We start from the raw sequence: 24,888 nt of genomic DNA on the forward strand, positions 1-24,888 counted from the left end.
TTGGAGAGACAGAGCAGAGGTTCTGGAGTCCCAGGAGAGACTGACCAAAAGAAACCCAGATCTCTGGAGCTGACCGGTCTTGAGCTCTGCACAGCAGAGCTGAATTCAAGACACAGGGAAAACTACTACACCTGAAGCTGAACCAGGAAGTGAGATTTTCCCTCCAAGAAACAGATAAGACTTTTATTCTTAAGAGACTGCTTATATCTGCTTATTTCATGTTATATGTTTTGGGGCTGCGAGAACTGCTTGACTAAGGGAGATTTGAATTATTGCATAGTGTTTCACTAGAAATAGTCCCAAGTGAATGGAAGCTTTGTTCCCCCCCCCTGTGTTTGGATAATTTTCCTGATGATAAGGAACAGGCACAATAAAGCCTATTATAATTTCACATTATAAAGCCTCCTAATTGTGTACCTCTGTGAACATCCGTCCACATATGGTGTCCGAGGTGGGACAAGAGGTGTCTTTGTAGTTAAAAAGGACCGGAGTTTTTATGTGAAATTTTTTTGTTATGCTTTTTTGCCTACAAACAGTCTGAGAAAAAAAAAATTACCCAAGAAAAAAAAATCTACAGAGATGCCTGTGAGAGCCACAACCAAAATATGCCCATCTGTAGGACTATCACAATTGAGGGTTCTAGCAAATACAGTGGCAACAGCTGCAATAGCACCTCCTGAGGTCAGGAAGAAAATGACACCTGATAGCCTAAAAATGGAGGACAAGATGCAGCGTTCCTGTAATGAACCCTACCCCACTGAAGAGTGGCCCTTCCAGTCCAATAAAGAGGAAGACATCTCTTACAGGGAACCCAAACCGAGTCATACCCACAAAACACCCCAAGAATGGTGGGGGTGCCTGAACTCGGCACGAACAGAAAAGACCGCTCCCTTTGATGACGAATATGATCAGCAGGAGACAGAGCGGGAGCAGTGGATCACCGAATATTTCTGTCAGCTAAAGCAGCTGCAAGAAAAGCCTGGCGTATATAATGAAGCTGCTAAAATTTCAAACGAAGATGGAGACCCCAATATCCCTGAAGGGACGGTGTCATCCAAATCAAAAAGGAAGAAAAAGAAAAAGAAAAGCGGTTCTTCACTTACCGTGGAAGTAACAGATACGTCCGCAGATCCTGTGGAGGAAAAGGGGGACCGAATTGCCCTGCAGCCTAGAAAAAATGGAGAATTCATCCCACAGTTTACCGAATATCCAGAGGGCCCAAGGCAGAAATCGTGTACCCCAAAGAAGTGCCTGTCCGGTGCCAACAGTGAGGAACCCTCAACCAGTCATCCCAGGGAAGTGGAGCCGGAACCAGTGAGTGACGATCCCTTGACCAGCCCTGAAGACGCCCTAAAAATTGCCAGGCATGACTGTGATCTGCTCTGTGAAGAATTGGAAAGGGAGAGAAAAAATAATGCTGAGCTACAGAAGACTGTGCTCGCAATTTACTCTGCGGCCAGGACAGAATTGGACGATCTCAAGACTGAGCTACTGTAGATACTGGAAATGCTGCTATTTCCGCCATGGATGAAAAGCAGAGCCAATCTGATAAAATGGTGGCTACGCTAAAGCAGAAGTATGAGGAGGCATTGAAGCAGAAGACAGTCTTCCAGCAAGAGGTTCACACTCTTCGTATAGGGCTGAATGCCTCACAACAGGAGGTCAACAGTGTCCAGATAGAGGTGGACGTAGCTCAGAAAGAGGTTCAGACACTCCACAGAGCACTGGATGCCTCAAATCATGAGACCAACAGCTGCCGCACAGACCTGGAAGTTTCCAGAAAGGAACTACACAGTCTCACTGAGGAGCTGGACATTTCAAGGAAAACTATCCAACATCTTAACTTAGATCTCAAAGTCTCTCAGAAGGAGCTTCAGAACTTAAACCTGGAGATGGAAGTCTCACGCCAGGAGACAGCCCGCCTCCAAGCAGATGTGCAAAAATGGAAGGTGGACTGCAAGGAAGCCCTGAATAGTACGAAGACTGAAAAAAGAGAAAATTTAAGATGGAAAAAAGAAAATTCTGAGTTGACAGAATACGTCAAGGGAAAGAATGAAGAGCTGCAGGCTCTTAAAGAAATAAATAAACTTTTGAAAGAGGAAATGTTTGAAGCAGAGCACCGACTGCAGAACCAACTAGAAGGTCTGCGTACACACCTCCAGTATGCTGAGGAGATGCAGCAAACGCTGCAGGAAGAAAAGCTGCAGGCTGCTAAAGAGGTACAAGCGCTGCCGGAACGTCTGAATACCCAGTACATCCCCACAGAGCAGTATGAGGAGCTAAAGGCCACGCTGCATGTCTTCAGAGCATCGTTGGAAGCGGAGCTTCGATACCAGGTGACTCTGTATGAGAGGGAGCGTGAGAAGGCTCAGAAACTGGAGCAAGAGCTGGAGAGACAGAGAGACTGTTCCATTCCCTTGAGTCAGTACACCAAGGAGAAAACAGACGCAGCGGCAACCTTGACGACAAAAATTACAGAGCTCCAGAATATGAAGGAGACTCTGATACAGATTCCTCCAAAACGGAAAAAGGTATTGGCTCTGCCCAAGCACCAGTATCCCACAGTAACTAATGCCAGTAAGGACAAGGGTACAGTGAGAGTTGGGGACTCCATGCAACTTTAAAACAAAATTACGAAGTTTGAGCCACCAAAGAAAGCACTAGCCAAACCTACAGCTGCCCAACAGGCAACAAACAGAGGTAGGAGTGCAGAATCAAAGCCAGAAGAATCCTTAGCTGAAGAAGCTGAACTGGTGACTCTGTGGTGTGGAGAAGCTGCAGAAAGACCACTTCAAAAGCAGAAAACTCTAAGGGCTAGTCCTAACTGCTCTACAACTGTTGCCATACACTTTGTCTACAAAAAGAGGAGTGCCCGACGCAACAGAAATCTCAAGACCACGCACGCGATAAAAAGACTTTACGTGGAAAAAGTCCTCCTCGAGCGACTGAGGAGTGCTGATCTCAAGCATCTTCGGGAGGAGACAAAAATAAACTGGAGAAAGGGCTCCAATCCCAGCGGGACAGAGGGTTCTCTTCCTCCATCCACTCTCATTCAAGTCACAGAGATATCTAGAATGAGAGTGGAAGGATGGGCTTTGGCCGTGGTAAGCCGAGCTTCCCACAAACAGGGGAGGTATGTAACAGGGGACTTATCCCTGTTCAGTAATGTGATTTAATCTAGCAGTGTGGTAGTTAATTACTAAACACCACCTGCCTGATTAGATTGCTTACAAAAACCTGTCTGTCCAGACAGGAAGTAACTCCTCCCTAGCTCTGACTGAGAGCTGACATTTGGAGAGACAGAGCAGAGGTTCTTGAGTCCCAGGAGAGACTGACCAAAAGAAACCCAGATCTCTGGAGCTGACCGGTCTTGAGCTCTGCACAGCAGAGCTGAATTCAAGACACAGGGAAAACTACTACACCTGAAGCTGAACCAGGAAGTGAGATTTTCCCTCCAAGAAACAGATAAGACTTTTATTCTTAAGAGACTGCTTATATCTGCTTATTTCATGTTATATGTTTTGGGGCTGCGAGAACTGCTTGACTAAGGGAGATGTGAATTATTGCATAGTGTTTCACTAGAAATACTCCAAAGTGAATGGAAGCTTTGTTCCCCCCCCGTGTTTGGATAATTTTCCTGATGAAAAGGAACAGGCACAATAAAGCCTATTATAATTTCACATTATAAAGCCTCCTAATTGTGTACCTCTGTGAACATCCGTCCACAGGAACCTTATATATTTTAGTCTGTTACTTGATCAAATCCATATTAGATTACACAGTACCGAAAATAATTATCTGCTTTTGGTACTTAGACAATCAGAAGATTTTCCTGTAGGTACCACTAGAGGAAATCACCCATTGGTCAATCCTCTGCCTGGTTCCTTTCAAAATGTGCACCTCTGTCTAGTGTCTTTCAAAATAGCTAGAACGCCGCCTCACAAACTTTTTCATCAGAATCTTTTATGGTGTTTTGGATTTAGGAGTGCCTTTCATTGTTCTTTTAGTCTTTGTAATCACCATATATCGTCCTGACACTGTCCAAGTGCATCTCTCGTGTCTCTCCAAAATTTTCAATTTAATCTGGAAACGTCTTATCACTGCTGTTTCTTTTGTTCTGGTTCTTTCTTTGCTGTTAGTTCCTTGATCTTTCTTTGCTTTTCTGGCTCTTTGATCTAGACCACTTCACTTACAACTGTTTTAAGCAAGAAGACTGTGTCACACCCTTTATATCCTCTATGAAAGTTAAGTGGGTCATTCATTAAAGCTTGCTATGCTGTTGATAATAGTCCTTGTTTTTCTTGCTCACATGTTGAAAATAAACTTCTTTGCTTTAGGTACAATATATAATGAGGATTTGTCATCTTTTATATTATGTATGATCTCATATAAAGTTCAGTTAGGACATAAAATATCTGTCTGAGAGAAACTATTACTATACATAGACACTTAGGGGCCTATTCAGGTAGCTACAATAAGTGAGTTATCGACAGTTTTGAGCACTTTTCGAGTGAGTTTGCATGTGTACTGTAGTTATTCTGAAAGGTCAGATAACATGGCAAACTCGCTCGAAAACTACTTATTCTTGATTGATAGCACTCCTGCTCAGACAAACTGAGCACTTGCTCAAAAAATGTTCAAACTCGCATTTAAAAAAAATCAAGCTATTCAGGTAGACCCGAGACTTACATCGGGGCTGTAACTAACACATTCTGATCTCGTCACCTGAAGGGATTCCCTGTTGCCAACCCCAGCCTGTGACCCCAACCTTGCATCTCTGCCACCTGCCTTGACCTCTGCATGCATCCTGATTATGACTACTCTAATAGGACTCTGTCCCCTCGCTCTGGTTGATGATCATATACCTTAGCTTTGGGTTTTCACTTCCTAATGGAGACAGCATCGTTATATAATGCTTGGACCAAACATGGATGCCACTGAGCTAGGGAGGTTTGTGTCCCTCCGGGGCCAACTTTTGATGACTAATTCCAACCACCTAGATACATTAGAATGGATGCTGGACACCATCACCACTACTCTGCAGACCACCTGTGGCCAATTCAGTGCATCATGTCTTTCTCCTATTCTTCTTGGGATCCCCCTTTCTTTTGGTTGGGGGCCCACAACCAAACTTTCCTTCCAGGAACCAAGAAACAATATTCCCATGGAAGTTAAGTTCCTCTGTCACTGGTTTACATGCAGTGTTTCATGTACTTTTTTTTTTTGCAGTACAGTACCTGCTGTATTCTTTGCTAGTTCTAAAGCTCTAGATCTAAAGGCAAGTACCCCTTTCTCTAAATGGTCTACAGTGATTGATATCACTATTACTAATTCTAAGGGGCCTATGCACTAAAGGTTCATAAAAAAAATCACCGGGCCATTTAAATCACTGTTTTTATGAGCATTGCTATCACGGTATTCAGAAAGACTTCATTACCTGTCATAGCAAAATTCACAAAATGGGCGATTAGCCGGTGATCTGATGAACGACCCTCTGAAAAGGCCTAACCCGGCAAGTTATATCTGCTACAGAGAGAGCTGCTCTGAGAGAGCCATCTGTCTCTGTGCAAATATCGCCCAAAATTAATGTGTATAAATGTAAATTTTGTTAATAGTTTAGATGAGCAGGGGGTCTCCTGAGCTGAACCGCATTGGTTTCAGCCTCAGGGACCCCCTACTTCCCGAGATACAGGCCCGTTATGGGGTGCCAGTATCTCCTATGTATTTTATTCCCAAGGTCACGTGACACAAGCATTTAAATGCATAGGAGATACTGGCAACCCATAACGGGGCCTGTTTCTCGGGAAGTAGTGGGTCCCTGAGGCTATCCGCTATGGTAATGAAGTTTACTGTATATTCATTTTTATTGTATAGGATTTATGCCAGGAGTCTCTGGTGCTAATATTAATGGATTTCAGCTCCAGAGATTCCCGGCATCAATCCTATGCAGGAAAATTTCATTTTTTGCTAAGTCCCATCTCACCGCTTCTCTGCAGGTTTCCAAAACCTTTACGCCAACTTTTTCTGACGTGAGCATTTTGTGATAAAATCACCATTCTAGAGCGGTGATAGGCGTTCATAGACTAATCACTGCTACTAGAATTGCACGAGTTTATGAACGTGCCGAAAAGCGGTGATAAGTGGCTTATCACCGCTGCCTCAGTGATTTTTTTTATGAACAAATTTTTTTGAGCGATTCAGTCTTTTATCACCCACTTATTACCGCTTACTGAATAGCAATAGGCATTTTGGGTGATAAGTGCTTGATAAGTGGCTTATGAACGCTTACTGCATAGGCCCCTAAGACTTCTGCTTTTAAGACAAGTTGAACTTTCACTGATTTCCCAACAAGGTTAAATATCCCTATTTCTGATTCTTTTAAGGCAAGTTCCCCTACTGCAGGGTTCCCCGCAATGTTTGATATCCCTACCCTTAATTCTAAGGCTCTTGCATTAAAGTTTCCCACAATATTTGGTATATCTATTAATGATTCTCAGTCTCTTACTTAAGAGACAAGCGTATCTCCCTGTAATCCTTCTGCATTAACCATCAGAACCTGTGATAATTCTAAGGTTCACATTTTAAAGACAGCTTTACATATCTATGACTTCTTTGCAGAGCCTTAGGTACCCCTTGTTGAGCCTAAGACCCACATCTAAGGCAAGTTTATGCCTCACTGATTCCTCAGCAGTTTTTGCTGTACCCATTTCTAATCCGAAAATCCGATCGGCGCTAGCTCATGGCAGGAGCTGTATATGGCAATCAACTGATCAGGTGCACCCTGTTTATACCGGACTCCCCCACCCCGTGGATGACTCTCAACAGAGATTTCTCTCCAATGTGTGTGTCTTTATAATCCTGTATGTGCAATTCCTTGGGGCTGCTTGCTCTATTAAATGTACTTTTATTTTATACAGTTACATGCTATGGAGCCTGCACTTCTTTTTGTTTTTTTGTTCGTAGGCTGAATAGTGGGTGGCTATACCACTTCTTCTGAAGCTGTAAAGTGCTCCTAGGATCTGTTTGTTGTGAATATTACCTCTCTGGATCATCAGCAAGTGGAACATTTTTGACGTATCCTTTTGGATTTAAGACACTTTTTCACTTGTCACTTTATGGTTATTTATAATCAATTATTGTACAGTTTTAAATATATTTTCACTTAATTAATTTTTATTATTATTCATTAATGCACTACTACTCACTTTATTTCTACCTTAGCGCTACATCTTTGAGTGTGTTTTATGTATGTATGACAGACAAAAAAGAGTGGTATAGTAGCGCTAAACCTAATGTGCTTGTAAAATGAATGGGGATGAATGTATATCTGGTTAAAAAGTGCTTGTGTTATGCAATGTAGAAAGTTAAATAAGTTAAATAGCAATGGTAAAGGCAATACTGGTGTCAAGAAAGTTGGTAGACATTCCACCATAGGTGGTGCCAAATTCATTAACAAGTATAGTGGGTGCACACATAAAATAACCCAAGTCCTAAATCAGCATTGGAATATATTATATTGATGTGGTAATCCACATTTAAATAAACATCTCACTAAAACAGCACCTGTAGTGTTCCGCAGGGCCATGAATATCAAACATTTGCAGACACCCAGTAAACTTAGGGAATCGAACACATCTGTGAATCTCCATTCTATTTATAATGGAAATCACAAATGTGGCAGGTCAAGATGTCTTATGTGCAAACATATCACCATCAATGATTCCTCTTTGTCCTCTTCTTAGCGGTTAGTAACCACTATAGTAATTAAGGGGTAATCCACCCACTCCCACTACCCACCCAGAAGGCCTAACCACCCTCCCAAGGCAACTACCCCCACCCTTCACCCATTCATTGGTACAGTGGGTACATCATGCCCATATAATATGGGCCTGATTTATCACTATAGCAAGAAATGGTGAAGGAATAAAAAAAAAGGCCCAAATAAAACAACATTACATTGCAAAAGGAACATATTACTAATGCCAATCAAACAATTGAATGTCACAGTGAGTACATTATGCCCATATAATATGGGCATGATTTACCACTATGCCAGTCAATGGTCAACCTAAAAAAAACAATCACAAACAATATCCAATGCATTCAAAACAATCTCAAACTAAAAACAAATAAAGAAGTAAACCGAACAAAATTCCCACCAATCAATTAATCCAATCCAAAATAAAGATCAGAATAAACAATTAAAACACCAAAACAAAACCATGAATAAATAAAATAAATATCTAAATAAACTGTATCATTCCAAATCAAAAGTCAAAAGTAAAAAAATAATCCAACATTAAAAAGCAAACACTGATCAAGAGCCAGAAAGAAAACATTTAAAATACCAGCAAAATGCTTGAACATTACATTAATATGCAATAGCAAACAAATTTAAAAACAAAGAACCAATATACATTTAAAATACATACAAGCAAGCATTTGCGAAAACAACCATTGCTTCTTACTATAAGTATGTATGTACAGCCCTAAAGGGCAATACATAAATATATATGGAATAAATATGTGAAAAAATAATGCAATCACCAAAAAAATTAAATAAAAAAACCTGTAAAAGACAAATAACATACATTGAAGTTTTTTCCTAACCTTTAGATGTTTCACCCTCCGATTCCCGTAGTTAACGCAAGCTCTCAAACCAATCCACGATCTCACACAGCAACGGGCCACAGGTAAAAAAAAAATCCAAAGACGGGGATGCGCATGCGCGGCTGGCTGGTGATGGACGCTTAGTCGCTCAGCTCCACCAACCGCCGGCATATTAACGAAAATATTAGAGACTAAAACCGACCGCAGAATAATAAAATCGGACAGTACAGACACATAAATACACCCCGGTGAGGCACATCAACCCAAATCCCAGATGGCTACGACGAGGCAGAAAGTCCGACGCAAGTCGGATGTCAGGGCCTACTTCCCCGGACAAAGCAAGGTGGGGGCCGCGGAGATGTCAGCGGTTTCGGACTCCGACTCTGCCCAGGATGCCGAGGGGTCAAGAGCAACAGCTGCACAGTCCAAGATCATTAAAAAAGAAATCTCCAGACTCCTAGTGGACTTGAAGTCGTTTTTTAGGGGGGAAATGGAGGGGCTCCGGCATGACCTAATGCAAATTGGGGCCAGAACTAATGACTTAGAGGAACGCATGGAGGTGAGCGGGCAGAATCAGGAGGAGACAAATTCCCGGGTACGGTCCCTAGAACAGCGGGTGGCAGAACTGGAGGCCCGCCAGGAGGATGGGGAAAATAGGGACAGGGGAACAACTTACGTATAAGGGGGATCCCGGAGGAGATCCTGGATCCGGAGGCTCTGCTGACACGCTGGATGGCCTCCATCCTTCCGGATAAGACAGAAGCTGACTTCAGGATGGACAGGTGTCATAGAGCCCTGCGTTCCAGACCACTGGCTTCAAATCCCCCCAGGGATGTGATTCTCCGCCTCCACTACTTCTCCATAAAGGAGGAGGTGGGTAAGATAGCTCGGGCAACCCCCCACATCACCTTTGAAGGGATCACCCTTACGGTATACCAAGACCTGTCCCCCCTTACGCTGGATCGGCGAAGAGCGGTAGGCCACGTCACGCGGGCTCTAAGGGACAATGAAATCAGGTACCGCTGGGCTTTCCCCTTTGCACTAGTGGCCACAAAAAATGGCAGACCCCATGTCCTCAAACACCCGTAGGAGGGAACAGCCTTCCTGAAAAAGTTGGGGGTGCAGGGAAATACGGCTGCCTCCTCGGAGGGGGTCCAGCAAGGCACTAACGCAGATTCCCAGTCAAGAAGGCAGGGTTCCTCTTCCCCGAAGGAAAGGGGCTCCAGCAGAAAAGATGGGGGCGGGAAAAGCCCTTAACACACAGAAGGGACTACAGAATGAACTGTTCTGGTTGCGCTTGTTGCGCCTCTGTTTTACCTCCCACTAAGTTTGCGCTCCCCAAGGCTGCCCAGACGCCTCCCGGGAGAAATCTACCACAGGAGGGGATGCCCAGAGTCAGGAGGCCCCAAATGGCGGCCGTCATGTTCAGCGGGCACACATTGTTCGGAAGGACCCAAGATGGCGTTCCCTTACCTGGCTGAGCGGGAAGGCAGAGAAGACGCGCGAAACCCTCCATGGCGGTGCAGCTCTTGGCGGGAAGGAATGCTCCGGCGGTGGGACCCGCCCAGGGAGCTGCCCACGGACCAGCCCTCGCCCCTCAGCAGCCCGCCTCCGAATGAGGAGGACACGCCCGGAGCTGTGACGTCAGGGCAGAGGATCTCGCGAGAGCGGCAGCACGGAAGGCATCGGTGCGCCAGAGGAGAGGCGCTGTGACGTCAGGAGGACGGCGACGACCCGGATGCGATGCGGAGCTCCTCGGCGGAGGCACGCGAGATCCGCCGCCGGGGAGCAGCCCCAACTCAGGACTGAGCAAAAGGGGACCCTGGCTAGGGTCGGGGCAAGCATACGGACAGGGGGGCGAGAAGCCTCATAGATACCAGGTCCCTAGAGGGGTAATCGGCCACCGCGAGGAAAGGAGTCTGGGGGCCAAGTGAGGCTGTCCAAAAGTACAGAGGGGGCCGAGTGAACGCGGAAGGGGGTTAAGACTTAAGAGTCAAAGTAGCTGAGAGCTGAGGGAAAGTAGATTAGCGAACGGAGAGGGAGCTCAAGTTGAATGTTTAGAGATTGGAGGCTAGGTTTTAGTTAGGCATAACTGCCGGCGGGAGGGGGGGTGTCCACCACTCCGCCTGCAGGTATGTGCATCCACTCCAGGAGATGGGGTAAGACCCACCTTCCTGGCAAAGACCCGGCTGCCCGTGGCTGGTCACTAGAGCCATGGTGGGGGACCAAGAGGGAGGGAGGTCCAGAAAAAAAAGTTCACAGCCGGGCACTGAACCCGAGGTCTGTTAGGACCAATACGGTTCCTGTTATCTGTATCTGTATGTGTGTTGTTTATCTGTATCTTTCCCTCATGTTTCCTCCTGCCCCCTCCCCAGCCCCATCAGGCGTTAGACGGATCCCAACCGGAAAGCACAAACACAACGGTTCGCAAGCCCATCAGGACTGGGGTAAGAGTAATTGCACCTTTACACTCTATCTGCTCACACAACTGGCCTCCATATGGCGGTAACTTTCGTATCACAGAACGCTAAAGGTCTCAACAGTCCGCACAAGCGGAGGATCGCCTTTGCGGAGCTCAAGAGGCGAGGGGCTGAGGTGGTCTTTCTTCAAGAGACACACTTCAGCTCCAGACATGGCCCTAAATTTATGGACTCACACTTCCGACAGTTTTTCTTGGCTTCAGGGGAGGAAAAAAAAAGAGGGGTAGCTATTTTATTTCACAATCACAATCAATTCCAGGTAGAAAAGATCAAAAGGGACCCCGGGGGTAGATATATCGTGTTGGTCGGGCTACTCAAACAGACCAGAATCACTTTGGCATGCATATATGCGCCGAGTGAGGGTCAGACGGAGTTCTTTAACGCTTTTTTCCAAAAGCTGCAACAGTGGGCCGAGGGCCATATTGTACTAGGAGGGGACTTTAACACAGTACTCAACCCTAAGGTCGACCGTACGACATCCAAACAATCCATAAGGAAAGTAAGTAATATCGCACTCCTGAAGGGACTCCGACAAACTGGCTTAGTTGATATTTGGAGAGAGCAACATCAGAGTGAACGTAGCTACACCTTCTATTCCCATCCCCATGACAGCTACAGTAGGATTGACCACTTCTTTGTGTCGGGCAGAATGGTTCCACAAATATCCGACACAGGTATACATGATATAACTTGGTCGGACCATGCATCAATTGAGCTCAGATGCACTCAAATTGGGTTTGTCAGACCAGGAGCAAATTGGAAGCTAAACGAGTCAATCATTAAAATTCCGGAATTACAAAAAAAAGTCAAAACTGAGATCTCAGCCTATTTTAGGACAAACAGTGGTAGTGTGGCTTCCCAAGCTATATTATGGGAGGCTCATAAAGCCACAATACGGGGGGTTTTAATTAGCATCGCTGCAAGTAGAAAAAAGAAAAAAGAGGCCAAATTAACGCAGCTCTACAAAAGGTTACATGAGCTCTCTACACTACATAACCGGTCAGGTAGAGAGGACACCCTTAAGGAGCTGAAGGATGTCAGGATTGAACTGAACCTCCTCCTCACCTCCAGGGCCGAGAAGGACATGAGTTGGACACAGAGGAAATTTTATGAGAAAGCTAACAAACCGGACACTATGCTGGCTACCAGACTCCGAAACCGGAAATCAAATTTTAATATTCAATCTATCAAAACAAGCGGGGGCCAGTGTTCCTCAAACCCTAAAGTGATAGTGGGAGAGTTTGCGAAATTCTACACACAACTGTACAATGGGGAGAAGGTAGTTCACAATGCCAGAACAAGTAGTAAGCTACGGAAATTCCTGGCAGACGCGGCCCTACCACAATTAACCAGGGCAGAGAGTGAGGCACTACAGAGCGACTTTACGAGGGAGGAATTAGAGGCGGTAGTAAAAAACTTAAAAGCGTCAAAAGCCCCGGGCCCGGACGGGTTCTCCAACCTGTACTACAAAAAATTTATCGGAGTTTTGGCCCCGCATATGCTCCAGTTATTCAATGGAGTGCTAGCAGGAGAGCCCTTTCCGGGACAGATGCTCCAGGCGTCAATCTCAGTAATCCATAAAGAGGACAAAGATCCCAATAGTTGCCAGAGTTATAGGCCGATATCATTAATAAATACAGATGTTAAAATCTACTCTAAATTGCTGGCCAACAGATTAAATGTCATCCTGCCGAGGCTTATTCACCCGGATCAAGTTGGCTTCATTAGAAATAGACAAGCGGCCGATAACACCAGAAGGATCATTGATATCATAGAATTTATAGGAGCCAAGGGGATCCGAAGTGTGGCCCTAAGCCTAGATGCGGAAAAAGCTTTCGACAGGATTGACTGGCCATATCTGGAGTCCACGCTTGGAGCATTTGGGTTCGGAGACATATTCCAACAGGCAGTCAAGGCTTTGTACAGGGCCCCAACAGCTAGGGTGGTCCACCAAGGACACCCGTCTGATCTTTTCCCGATTAAAAGCGGCACGAGACAGGGGTGCCCGCTTTCGCCCCTGCTCTTCGCCCTATGCATCGAGCCGCTAGCAGCGCAAATTCGGAACAACGCCGATATCTCTGGGATACAAATCCACTCCCAGGAGCATAAAGTGGCTTTGTATGCAGATGACATCATCCTAACCCTGTCTAAACCGCTCGTCTCACTACCTAACCTGTTTGAGCTTCTAGAGCGGTTCGCCCAGATCTCAGGCTTCAAAATAAATCAGTCCAAATCAGAGGCCCTAAGCCTCAACATGCCGAGAGAGATGGAGAAGCTAGTAGAACTCAATTTTGGGTTCAGATGGTGCCCTTCCTCCATGAAATACCTAGGAGTGCAGATCACAAAACAGACAAGCTCCTTATATTCGGCTAACTATCCCAAACTGCTGAGGACTCTAAAGAAAGAGCTGCAGGACTGGAAGGCATATGGTGCTTCCTGGCTAGGGAGGATCGATAGCGTCAAGATGAACGTCCTTCCCCGCATTCTATACTTGTTTCAAACTCTCCCAATTCCCGTGGTAAGAGCGGATATTACAGGGCTCCAAAATTCTATATCTCAATTTATTTGGAACGGTAGAAAACCACGGATTAGAGTAAAGACGATGCAGAAGGGTAAGGAAGCTGGTGGCCTAGCGGTGCCGAGTGTTATTTCCTACTACAAAGCGGCACAATTGTGCCAAATTACACAATGGCACGGGGACCCTGAGTTGCGGCGGTGGGTGGCACTGGAGAGGGAGGTGTGCACCCCGCTGGAACTCACGGACCTGATCTGGTACCCGAGGAAACGGGTGAAGGAGGTTCTCATTCCATTGACCTCTGTGCTCAACTCACTCTCGGTCTGGGAGGCCGCCAAAGTTAACAGCTCATTAACCTCCAAACATACTCTGATGGCACCTTTACATGGCAATCCAGACTTTGCTCCGGGGCTGACAGACAGGGGCTTCCGGCGTTGGGGTAGAGCGGGGGTTAGACGGCTGAAGGACCTGGAGGTTAAAGGTAAGATCAAATCAGTCGCAGAATTACAGTCAGAAACAGACATTCCTAACACGGATTTTATGAAATACCTCCAGGTCAGGGCATACTACAACGCACACCCGGTGAGACCACCGCTAACGAATTTTGAGAAGCTCTGTGCGAGAGGGACAAGCACACGGGGACTGATCTCTGCCCTATACAGAGAGGTGGTGAATACGGACGGAGACAGGACAGTTAAACCCCGGTTCATGACGCAATGGGAAGAGGATCTCCAGGGTATTTTAGAGGACGAGGACTGGGCCGAGGTATTCAAAGCCGCGGCCACTAGCTCCATCTGTACAACATTGAAGGAGAACTCGTATAAGGTATTACTTCGGTGGTACCTCACACCAGTTAGACTGGCCAAATTCAAACAGGGATCGTCCCCGCTCTGCCCCAGGCGGTGCGGGGAACTAGGAGATCTGGTACACATGCTGTGGTCTTGCCCGAAAATAGTGCCGATCTGGACCCAGATCCGAGATTGGCTACAGAGGATCTTTTTAGGGCTCAAAATCCGGCTGGACCCGTGGCTGTTTCTATTAGGTAAACCTACAAACGAGGTTTCTCGGTCGGGCAACAAGCTGATCGCACACTTTGCTACCGCTATGCGGTGCGAGACCGCAGCACTGTGGAATCAGAACGCGATTCCCTCTATAGACAAAATTAGGAACAGAATTTGGTTCATTTGCCGAATGGAGAAGTTAACAAGCTTAGTTAACGACTCGGCCGATAAATTCGAAAAAGTTTGGTCATTGTGGTTGGCACAGACCGATATTCAGGGAATGAGTGAGGCCACCATATGGCTTTGATAGACGGAAATGGGTTCTCCTTGGATGATGGACAGGGAGCTACACAGGACGGAAGGACAGTAGGGCGCCCCCAGGGCGATGGTTCTACCCCATTCAGAACAAGGTTGAGTGGAGAAAGCAGTTAGAGCGCAGAGATCCAAACGAGGAGTTCTAGAGCGAGCTGACAATAGAACCGGCGAAGGTCGTCGGCTCGACAAGTAGTCTGGGTTTCGTCTACGCCGTCCCCTCCCCTCCCCCCCCTTCCCCTCCCCTCCCACCCTACTTTCCCATAATTTGTGGTTTGTCTGTCAAGGTCTTGTCCTGTGGGTCTCCCCAACGTACGTCCGTCATATGTAGTTTGTCCTCGCAAGGGACGTGTATACTTGGAATAATTACCATCGTCATGTAACCTATTGATTGTATGCACTAAAAACCAATAAAAATAAAGTTGAAAAAAAAAAAAAAAAAATCCAAAGACCTTTTCTTCTTTCTTTTTCTTCATCTGTAAATTGTAATCCAATTATTGCTATTTTGTTGTCTTCTATCTTCTTCTTCTGTATCTTCTTCTTCATCATCCATCTTCAGCAGGCACGTCCTTCTAATGCTATTGGAGGAGGAGGTCTCCATCCTTGGCTTCTTGCCATCAAATGAGGCTGCAAAGGCTTTTATAGGCCTGTGACATCACATTTGAGTGCAAATGGTTCACACGCCTCTGATTTGCTGTGAAAATGTGAGGATTGTCATCCCGGCGGTCGCAGACAGTGTCCACACCCTAACAAGCCTTCCGTGATGGATACCCAGGATGTGAGATTTCGTGGTCCCAATACGTGCGCGCGTGTGGACCTTGCGCACTCTGATCAACCGCCCGCAGATTCGGATCCCGCCCCCGTCGCTGTCACATGACATGTACGTTCGGCCAGCCTCCCTGCTGATGCGCGAGTTAAGCTCCGCCCCTGCTCTGGGGAGAGTCAGGACCACCGTGGGAGTGATGTACATTCTCGGCTCCGCCCCATGACCTCCGTGACGCGGCGGGTCGGCGCACGACTGGTCCCGCCCCCTCTTGTCCCAGGAATCAACGTGGGAGTGACGCACACTCTAAACTCCGCCCACTGGCCTCCGTGATGCACGCGGGACGGAGTGCGAACAGTTCCACTTTCAACCCTGGTTAGGCTGCATCATAGGGCACACCTGTTTGCACAACAGCCAATCAGCTCTCACTTCCTGGTTCTGCTCTGGCTGGCTATTGGAGGCGTTTCCTATTTATACCCTCAGTCTACAACCATTCATTGCTGAGCATAGTCATTGTGACGCCGTGCCGTGCCACATCCTTGTTCCTGAATCCTTGCCTTGCCTTGTATGCTGATTAACCTCTTGTTGCCTGAACGCTGCCATCTTCTTGGACTCCGCTTCTCTCCACTCCTGATCCGGCTTGTACGACTATTCTCCTGTCTCCAGTCCTGACCTTGGCTAAGTACTCCAACGATCCGACATTCTCCTATCCTGAACCTGGCTATGTACCCTAACTATTCAATACTCTCCAATCCTGAATCTGGCTATGAACTATGACGATCCGAAACTCTCCACTCCTGAACTTGGCAAGTACCTTAACCATTCTACAATCTATAACCCTGACCTGGCTTGAATGACTACTCTACATCCTATGCGCGCCCGTGTGGCTGTGGGTCGGCGTTTTTCAATCTCCTACCTCAGCACCACGGTCGCGCTTCGTTTGTGGTGAGCTACACGTTACAGTATGCTCAGCTCCACAAACTTTGACCCCGCTTAGGTAGGAAGAGTCCTGCGCACAGACGCAAGCTACCTAACCACCCTAGAGGAAAAGATTGTTCGCACTCTTTCTCGTTCTTTACTGGAACCGCATTCCCCACTTGTACCTGCTGTTCCTGAGATTCCCAATACTCCCGCTCTGCATTTTCCTCAAGAACCTCGCTCACCTACTCCCAACCGTTATGGGGGTGACCCTTATGATTGTCGGGGGGTTTTGAATCAATGCTTTATACAATTTAAAATGAACCATTCACGCTTTACGGCACCCCGCGCTAATGTGGCGTATATCTTCTCTCTCCCTGTAGATGACGCTCTCGCCTGGGCAACTCCCATCTGGGAGAGAAGAACCAACCTCACACAGGATATTGGAGCCTTTGCCCGGGAATTCCGGAAAGTGTTTGATACACCCGGTCGTAAGGTATGTGCATCCTCTGCACTTTTCCATGTTTCCCAACGCAGTCGTTCAGTGGCCAAGTACGCTCTCGAGTTCAGAACTATCGCTGCTGAGACCGACTGGAACGACGTAGCCCTGGTCACAGCCTTTTGGCAAGGTTTATTGGAAACATTGAAGGATGAATTGGCAGCCTACGATCGCCTCACGACTTGGAGGAGCTCATCGCTGTGTGTATCAAGGTGGATCGTCGCCTCCTGGAGAGATGTTCGGAGAAGGTTCACCATCGTACTATTCCAGCATGGATCAATCCTGGTCAGGTGAGCTCCACTGAGGCTTCTAACCCAGATTCGTCTGAACCTATGCAAATAGGAGCTACAAGTCTGTCCAAATCGGATAAATTACGTCGCAAAAACGCTGGCCTATGTCTTTACTGCGGGGGTTGCTGGACACTTTGCCTATTTTTGTCCCCAAAAGTAGTGAAACGCAAGGTTCCCATGAGTCCTGGGGGAGTCTCATTGGGAACGCTTTTTCTCTCCCCTATCTCTACTGATAACCCGTCTCGCATTCTTGTCCCATTACACTCTCTGGGGAGGGGTTCCAAGTATTTACGCTTGCTTTCATCGATTCAGGTGCCGGAGGAAACTTCATAGATCAAGCTTTCGCAGAACGCCATCTGGTTCCTACCAGGCACAGAAAGAAGCCCATCGCTCTTGAAGCCATTGACGGAAGACCTCTGCAGCCGGCATTTATCTCCTTGGAGACAGAGGTACAACAACTTAAGGTGCAAGACACACACATGGAAAAGATGCAATTTAATGTCATCCATACTCCTATCAGCGTGATCCTCAGGCTACCCTGGCTACAGATTCACAATCCTCGGGTTGATTGGCTCAAAATGGAACCAATCCAATGGGGGACATTTTGCCAGAAGAACTGCATTCTGGAGGCAAGTAGTATCGGGGGTACCAACGTGTCCGAGGAGCACGAGAAGGAACAATTGCCAGACGAGTATGCTGAGTTTCAGGACGTCTTCGATAAGGTTCGATCGGAGGTTCTGTCCCCTCACCGCCCGTTAGATTGTTCCATCGATCTGCTTCCAGGCACTTCACCCTCCAGAGGGACTTCGTATCGTTGTCTATGGCAGAGACCAAGTCAATGAAAGAATACATTGCGGAAAACTTACAGAAGGGGTTCATCAGGAAATCCACCTCCTGCGGGTGCAGGGTTTTTCTTTGTGAAGAAGAAGGATGGATCCCTATGCCTTGCATAGACTACCGGTCCCTTAACAAGATTACCGTAAAGAAACCGCGACCCCTTGCCCCTTATTAACGAACTGTTTGATCGATTACAAGGAGCAAATATCTTTTCGAAGTTGGACCTACGTGGTGCTTATAATCTGGTCAGGATCTGCCAGGGTGATGAATGGAAGACGACTTTCAACACCAGACATGGACATTATGAGTACTTGGTAGGCACCGTTCTGTCCCAAAGGAAGAATTCCCTGTCCAGGTTGCATCCTTGTGCATTTTTTTCGAAACAAATTCTCCGGCCCAATGCGACTATGATGTCGGGAACCGAGAACTTCTGGCCATGAAGCTAGCTCTTGAAGACTGGAGACATCTGCTTGAGGGCACTGAAGATCCAATAACCATCCTCACGGATCGAAAGAACTTGCTTTATACTGAAGGTGCACGCCTCCTGGGAGCCTGTCAAGCCAGATGGTCACTGTTCTTCTCTAGGTTTAATTTCATAATTTCCTACCTTCCCAGATCCAAGAATATTAAAGCTGACGCTCTTTCTCGACAATTCTCCCTGGAGGATAAGTCTGAAGATCAGCAAAAACCCATTTTACCGCCCAAATGTATTCTCTCAGCCACTTCATTTGGAGAACTCAAGGAAATTGTCCGCCAACAAAGCCACATCCCTCCTGGCATCTCGCCTCCACAGGACTGTCTCTTTACTTCACCACCACACCATACAAAGGTTCTGGAATGGAGTCATTCGTCCGAATCTGCAGGCCATCCCAGCACCAAGAGGACCTTGGACCTCATCTCTCGTACCTTTTGGTGGCCAGGTATGCAAAAGGACATAGAAAATTTTGTAGCTGCGTGCCCTACGTGTGCAAGGACTAAAACTCCCAGGATACCTCCTGCAGGTCTCCTTCAACCTCTACCTGTTCCGTTTCGGCCATGTACACATCCGTCAATGGATTTCATTGTAGACTTGCCTATTTCCAAGGGTATGGACACTATTTTCAAAGTAGTAGACCGTTTTTTGAAGCAGGCCCACTTCATACCACTCAAGGGTCTGCCCAACTCTCCCAGATTAGCTGACATCTTTATCAGGGAGATCTTCCAGTTACATGGTGTACCCTTGGAGATAGTTTCAGATAGAGGATCCCAGTTCATTTCTCGTTTCTGGCACTCGTTTTGCCTTCAGCTAGGTATCGCCCTCCATTTCTCATCGGGATACCACCCACAGACCAATGGTCAAATGGAGAGAACCAACAAGTCCCTGGAACAGTATCAACTCGGATTCCCAAGATGACTGGGCGGAACTCTTACCCTGGGCAGAATTCGCCCACAATAATACACAAAGCAGCTCTACTCTGGAGTCACCGTTCTTCGTGAACTACGGCTTCAATCCTTCAATCCTTCCTCTTCCTCTTGTTTTAACCTCATCAGGGGTCTCAGTGGCAGAAGACAGAATTAAGGACTTCCAGGATCTATGGAGAAAGATTCAGGTCAACATCAGGCAGGAGGTCAATAGGCAAAAGTATCAGGCAGATCACCATCACAGACCTGCTCTGGACCTTAAACCTGGCGACAAGATCTGGTTGTTATCTAAAAAAAGGCCCACGGGCTGAAACGCGTCAGAGGATCCGCCAGACTTTTACCATGATGTTGGATTAAACGCTTTTTTCTTCACCACCATTGCCTGCTTGCAGTTCTTTCTCCCGGCTGTGCATCGTTTTTGCCTCTGACGGGAGGTGTGTTCTTTTACCTGCTATCCGTTTTCGGTGGCACGCCAGATAGATGTCATACCGGCCACTCAGCAACTGCGGGGGATGTACTCTACATCAGCAGAGAGAAGTTTCCTGGCGGTTCGCAGATTGCCTGTGTTGCTGTTTATTTTCACTACCGGCTTGTGATTGCTCCTATAACCATGAGTCTCCGTTTTCAATGCTACTGGTGCTCTAAGGAGAGTTAATTGTTTATAAGGAGAAGTACATACCCACTGGTTTATTTGGGAGTTTGGCCAGGACTGTGTTTATTTATTTATTATCAGGATGCAGCTATCTCACTGACTCTTTGAAGTGCCTGGTTAGTTAAGCTCTGGTTACCTGGTATGCAACTGGTTGTCATCCAGGAACATCAGGCTGAAGGTATCGATGAAGTTTGCGCCTAGATTTCTTGGACCCTTTGCGATTTCCGAAAGGATCAATCAGGTGGCATATCTTCTTGTTCTTCTATGAAGATTCCTTCTGTTTTTCACGTCTCTCTGCTCAAACCGGTGGTCCAGAATGCCTTTTCAGTTCTGGTGGTTCCCACCTCTCCCTTCATGGTTCAAGGACAACCTGAATATGAGATCCAATCTATCCTTGACTCTAAGATCTCCAGAGGTTCGCTACACTATATGGTTCATTGGAGAGGTTTCGGCCCGGAGAAAAGGTCCTGGATTCCGAGCCACGAGTCCACTGAGCCAAACTAGTTCTCATGTTCCATGTTAAATTCCCAGAGAAACCATACTGTGAGGATTCACCACCCTGGTGGTCACAGACTGTCTCCTCACCCCAACAAGCCTTCCGTGTTGGATACCCAGGATGCGCGGTTTCGTGGTCCCAGTACGCGCGAGCACGGACCTTGCGCACTCTGATCAACTGCCCGTGGATTCGGTTCCCGCCCCCATCTCTGTCACACGACGTGTACGTTCGGCCAGCCTACCTGCTGAAGCGCGAGTCAAGCTCTGCCCCCACTCTGGGGAGAGTCAGGGTCGGCTCACGACTGGTCTTGCCCCCTCTTGTCCCAGGAATCGGCGTGGGAGTGACGCATACTCTAAACTCCACCCCTGTGATGCGCGCTCTATACTGCGCCCCCTGGCCTTTGTGACGCACTCGTGATGGCATGCGAGCAATTCCACCCTCAACCCTGATTAGGCTACATCATAGGGCACACCTGTGTGCACCAGCATCCATTCGACTCTCAATTCCTGGTTCCGCTCTGGCTGGCTAATTGAGGCTCCTCCTATTTATACCCTCAGTCTACAACCATTCATTGCTGAGCATAGTCATTGTGACGCCGTACCTTGCCACATCCTTGTTCCTGAATCCTTGCCTTGCATGCTGATTAACCTCTTGTTGTCTGAACCCTGCTAGCTCCTTGGACTCCGCTACTCTCGACTCCTGATCCAGCTTGTACGACTATTCTCCTGTCTCCAGTCTTGACCTTGGCTAAGTACTTCAATGATCCGACATTCTCCTATCCTGAACCTGGCAACGTACCTCGACTATCCGATACTCTCCAATCCTGAACCTGGCTACGAACTACGATGATCCGAAACTCTCCACTCCTGAACTTGCAAAGTACCTAAACCATTCTACAATCTATAACCCTGACCTGGCTTGAACGACTACTCTACATCTTAGACGCGCCCGTGTGGCTGTGGGTCGGCGTTATCCAATCCCCTACCTCAGCACCGCGTTCTGCTTCGTTTGTGGTGAGCTACGCGTTACAGTATGTATGTATGTATGTATGTATGTGTAGCCATGCTGTAAAATGGTCTGCAGTTTCCTCGTCTGCTGGCAGTAAGCCTGGTAAGTTACAGGGTTGCCAGCAGTAATCATGGAGGTTTGCCCTCACACCCTGGTGAGGTGTCATATACATGGAGGGGAGTGGCTGCATACTCTGAGTCCATTGTTAGTCATCAGAGCTGTGCCAGTTCCTGAAGTATATAAGGCACAGCACTGCCAAAAGTTAGTGGTTGGAGGAAGGAATAAGTCTGGGTTGAGACTTGCGAGTGAGGGGTCCACTAGTGCAGTAACTAGTGGCCCAATTCTAATTCAAGCAGCATCAAGCTGACAAGGCCACACTGGGTCCAGGGACCTGGCACAGGGGTGATCTCCCTGAGGGGAGAGGGGATCCCACTCCATTGGGAGGGCGTACCTTTCTAAGGGATAGCACCGGCAAGATGTGCGGCTGAGCTAAACGCTGCAAGGGGCAGCTGGCCCATACCACAATCAACAATAAAGATGACCTTGATTAAAGACAACCTCATGTGTGAGTCTGGAATTACTCTACAGAGGAAGGCACCAAGAAGAAGTTCTTCATCAGAATCATCTCCTTGCGGACGCAGAGATCCTGATGAGGTGGAGGCACTGCACTGGATATAGGTAGGACTCACGCACACTACCTCAGCTGCCTTTCTGGGTTGGCAATCCCCACACAACATCATGCGGGAGACTCAGGAGTCCTGTTGCCAACAGGTGCACCACCAGACACGACCATGTAATGGGGACTGGTTAGACCACAGGGGCTTATGTGAGATTGGGTGGGTCAGGCTAGGCCCGAAAATCTGTTACATATGTATGTGCTATGATTTGGAGAACAGACGTTCATTCTTCTCTTTGATGAACTTCACACTATGCATCCTCTTTTCCTGCGGTGCAAGTGCCACTTGAAACCTCTATAGGTTCTGACATTAGGTTCAGACTCTCGGGGATGAGACAGCTGTCTGCCTGAAGCAGCTTGATGTCTTCTGCCATGCTCAGCTGTTCTAGCCTGGTGTGATGCATTCCCTGCCTCACCAATACTGCCCTTATCCTGCCTTACAATTAGTGTACCTGAAGCCATTCTGTTCCTCTGCTCATCTCTCCCTCCACTCTTCCACCCGCCACTCCATGGTTCCTCCACCACTCTACTAACTTTTTTCAGCCATATCTCTGACTCTCTCTCACTTACTCTGCAGACAATTAGTGGACAAATACTGTACACGCCCTACACAAAATTCACTCACAGTCAAATTAAACAGGAAAGATACATTTGACAAAAATCACACTAATTCACAGCAATCTTTGAAAAAGCTTTTTTTTTAAAGCCCCTAACTCCTTAAGCTCTGTGTGTACTGTATCTCTGTAACAACAGCACTGTCAACTTTGTAGAAAAATGTGAAGGTTTATATAGTGTCCCTTTGTTTGAATTTATGAGATTTGGTGGAGGGAGAGGTGGAGGTGGAGGGAGAGGGAGTAGATGGTATAAACATTTTATTGGACCAACAAGTAGTTAATATATAACGAGCTTTCAAACCGCTCATGGTCCTTCAGTGGGAAATACAGAAAAACATTATTATATACCGTATTTGTAAGAGGGATATATGGTTGCAATGGATGTTTAGAGGATGTGGGAAATAAGAAAGCCTAGTGCAAAAATTAACAGAGACATAAAAGGTTTTTCTCTATTGAAATGCAAAGTGGACCTAGACATTGTATGTATGTATGTATGTATATATGAATTTTAATGCAATCACTGTCTCAGGTGCTGGAATAGGGCCACTATGGGACTTTCCAGCGTACAGAGAGTTAATTTCCCCTAGAGTAGCTAGTTCAGGTGCAGATTTATTTATTTATAAAATATTTTACCAGGAAGTAATACATTGAGAGTTACCTCTCGTTTTCAAGTATGTCCTGGGCATAGAGTTAAGACAAATAATACATAGCTACAAATACAGATACATAAGTGAACAGGGTATATATTATATACAAGACATTGCATGCACAGTTAAAGAAAATATATATTATAGGCGTATGTAACAGTTACAGACCAGTTTAAAATGTGAGACAACCTTAGTTTCGAAAGAAAAACTGGCTAAAACACCCTAAACTAAACAGCGCTTGACCTAAGAATCTAAATAATAAAATATGACGTGCACAGCAATGTGTGTGAAGTAATGTGTAAATGACAAAACTGTGACTACAAATGTGATGATGAAATATACAATATAAACTGGAGCTGTCTAAGGTGTCCCACAATACAAGTTATCTCATCAACTCGCATACAAGACAGTAAATGGGGAATAAAGGATACCTGGCGCTCAAATGACACTTAGTTTATAGAATGAAAAGTCCCTTAAGATGCCCCTCTTGATAGTCCAAATCTTGAAAAATTGGAAATGGAGATGATCTTGACTGGCCAAATTTTGATGTTCCCCCTAGAAGAGGTTAAAAAGGACACACCATTGTGCAGTACATCAAAACTTTACACATATTCAAATGGACAATGCACAATGCCTACTTACAAGAAATCTCTTGTTTTGATGTGGTTGAGAGCATCTGTGCTTTGTCCCCTTCTTCTCTGCTGGTGACACGAATCCCACGTGTGATTCCTCAATCTCCTGTGACCCTGGTGCTTTCGGGAAACCCAAACCGCAAATGGCCCCAATGTGGAGAGAGTGGAAGCAGAGATAGTGTAGACTGCTCAACAATTTATTAAAACACGGCTAACAAAAGCTAAAAAACACTCACATGCTGAATGCAGTTAAAATCAATTCTCGGATGCCGTCGGCAACTTGCACAGGTGTCTCTACAGCACTACAGCCCAACCAGGGCGATCTCACTGTCCCTCAGTAGCTGGCTCTCACGCTCATGTTCCTGCAATCAACCGCAGTGTGTTCCGGCGCTTTGCTAGATGACGTCACACTCGTTGCGCCGCCTGTGTTGCTGAAGGCTCCCCTGCCGACGGCTCCTCTAAGCTCCTCCCACCCTAACGCGTTTCGTGATGTTGGGACGTCACTTTCTCAAAGGAATGTGGAGCTGTTCTCACCCG

Source organism: Ascaphus truei, chromosome 1 (genome assembly GCF_040206685.1).
Source record: "Ascaphus truei isolate aAscTru1 chromosome 1, aAscTru1.hap1, whole genome shotgun sequence".
In the NCBI taxonomy this organism is placed as follows: domain Eukaryota; kingdom Metazoa; phylum Chordata; class Amphibia; order Anura; family Ascaphidae; genus Ascaphus; species Ascaphus truei.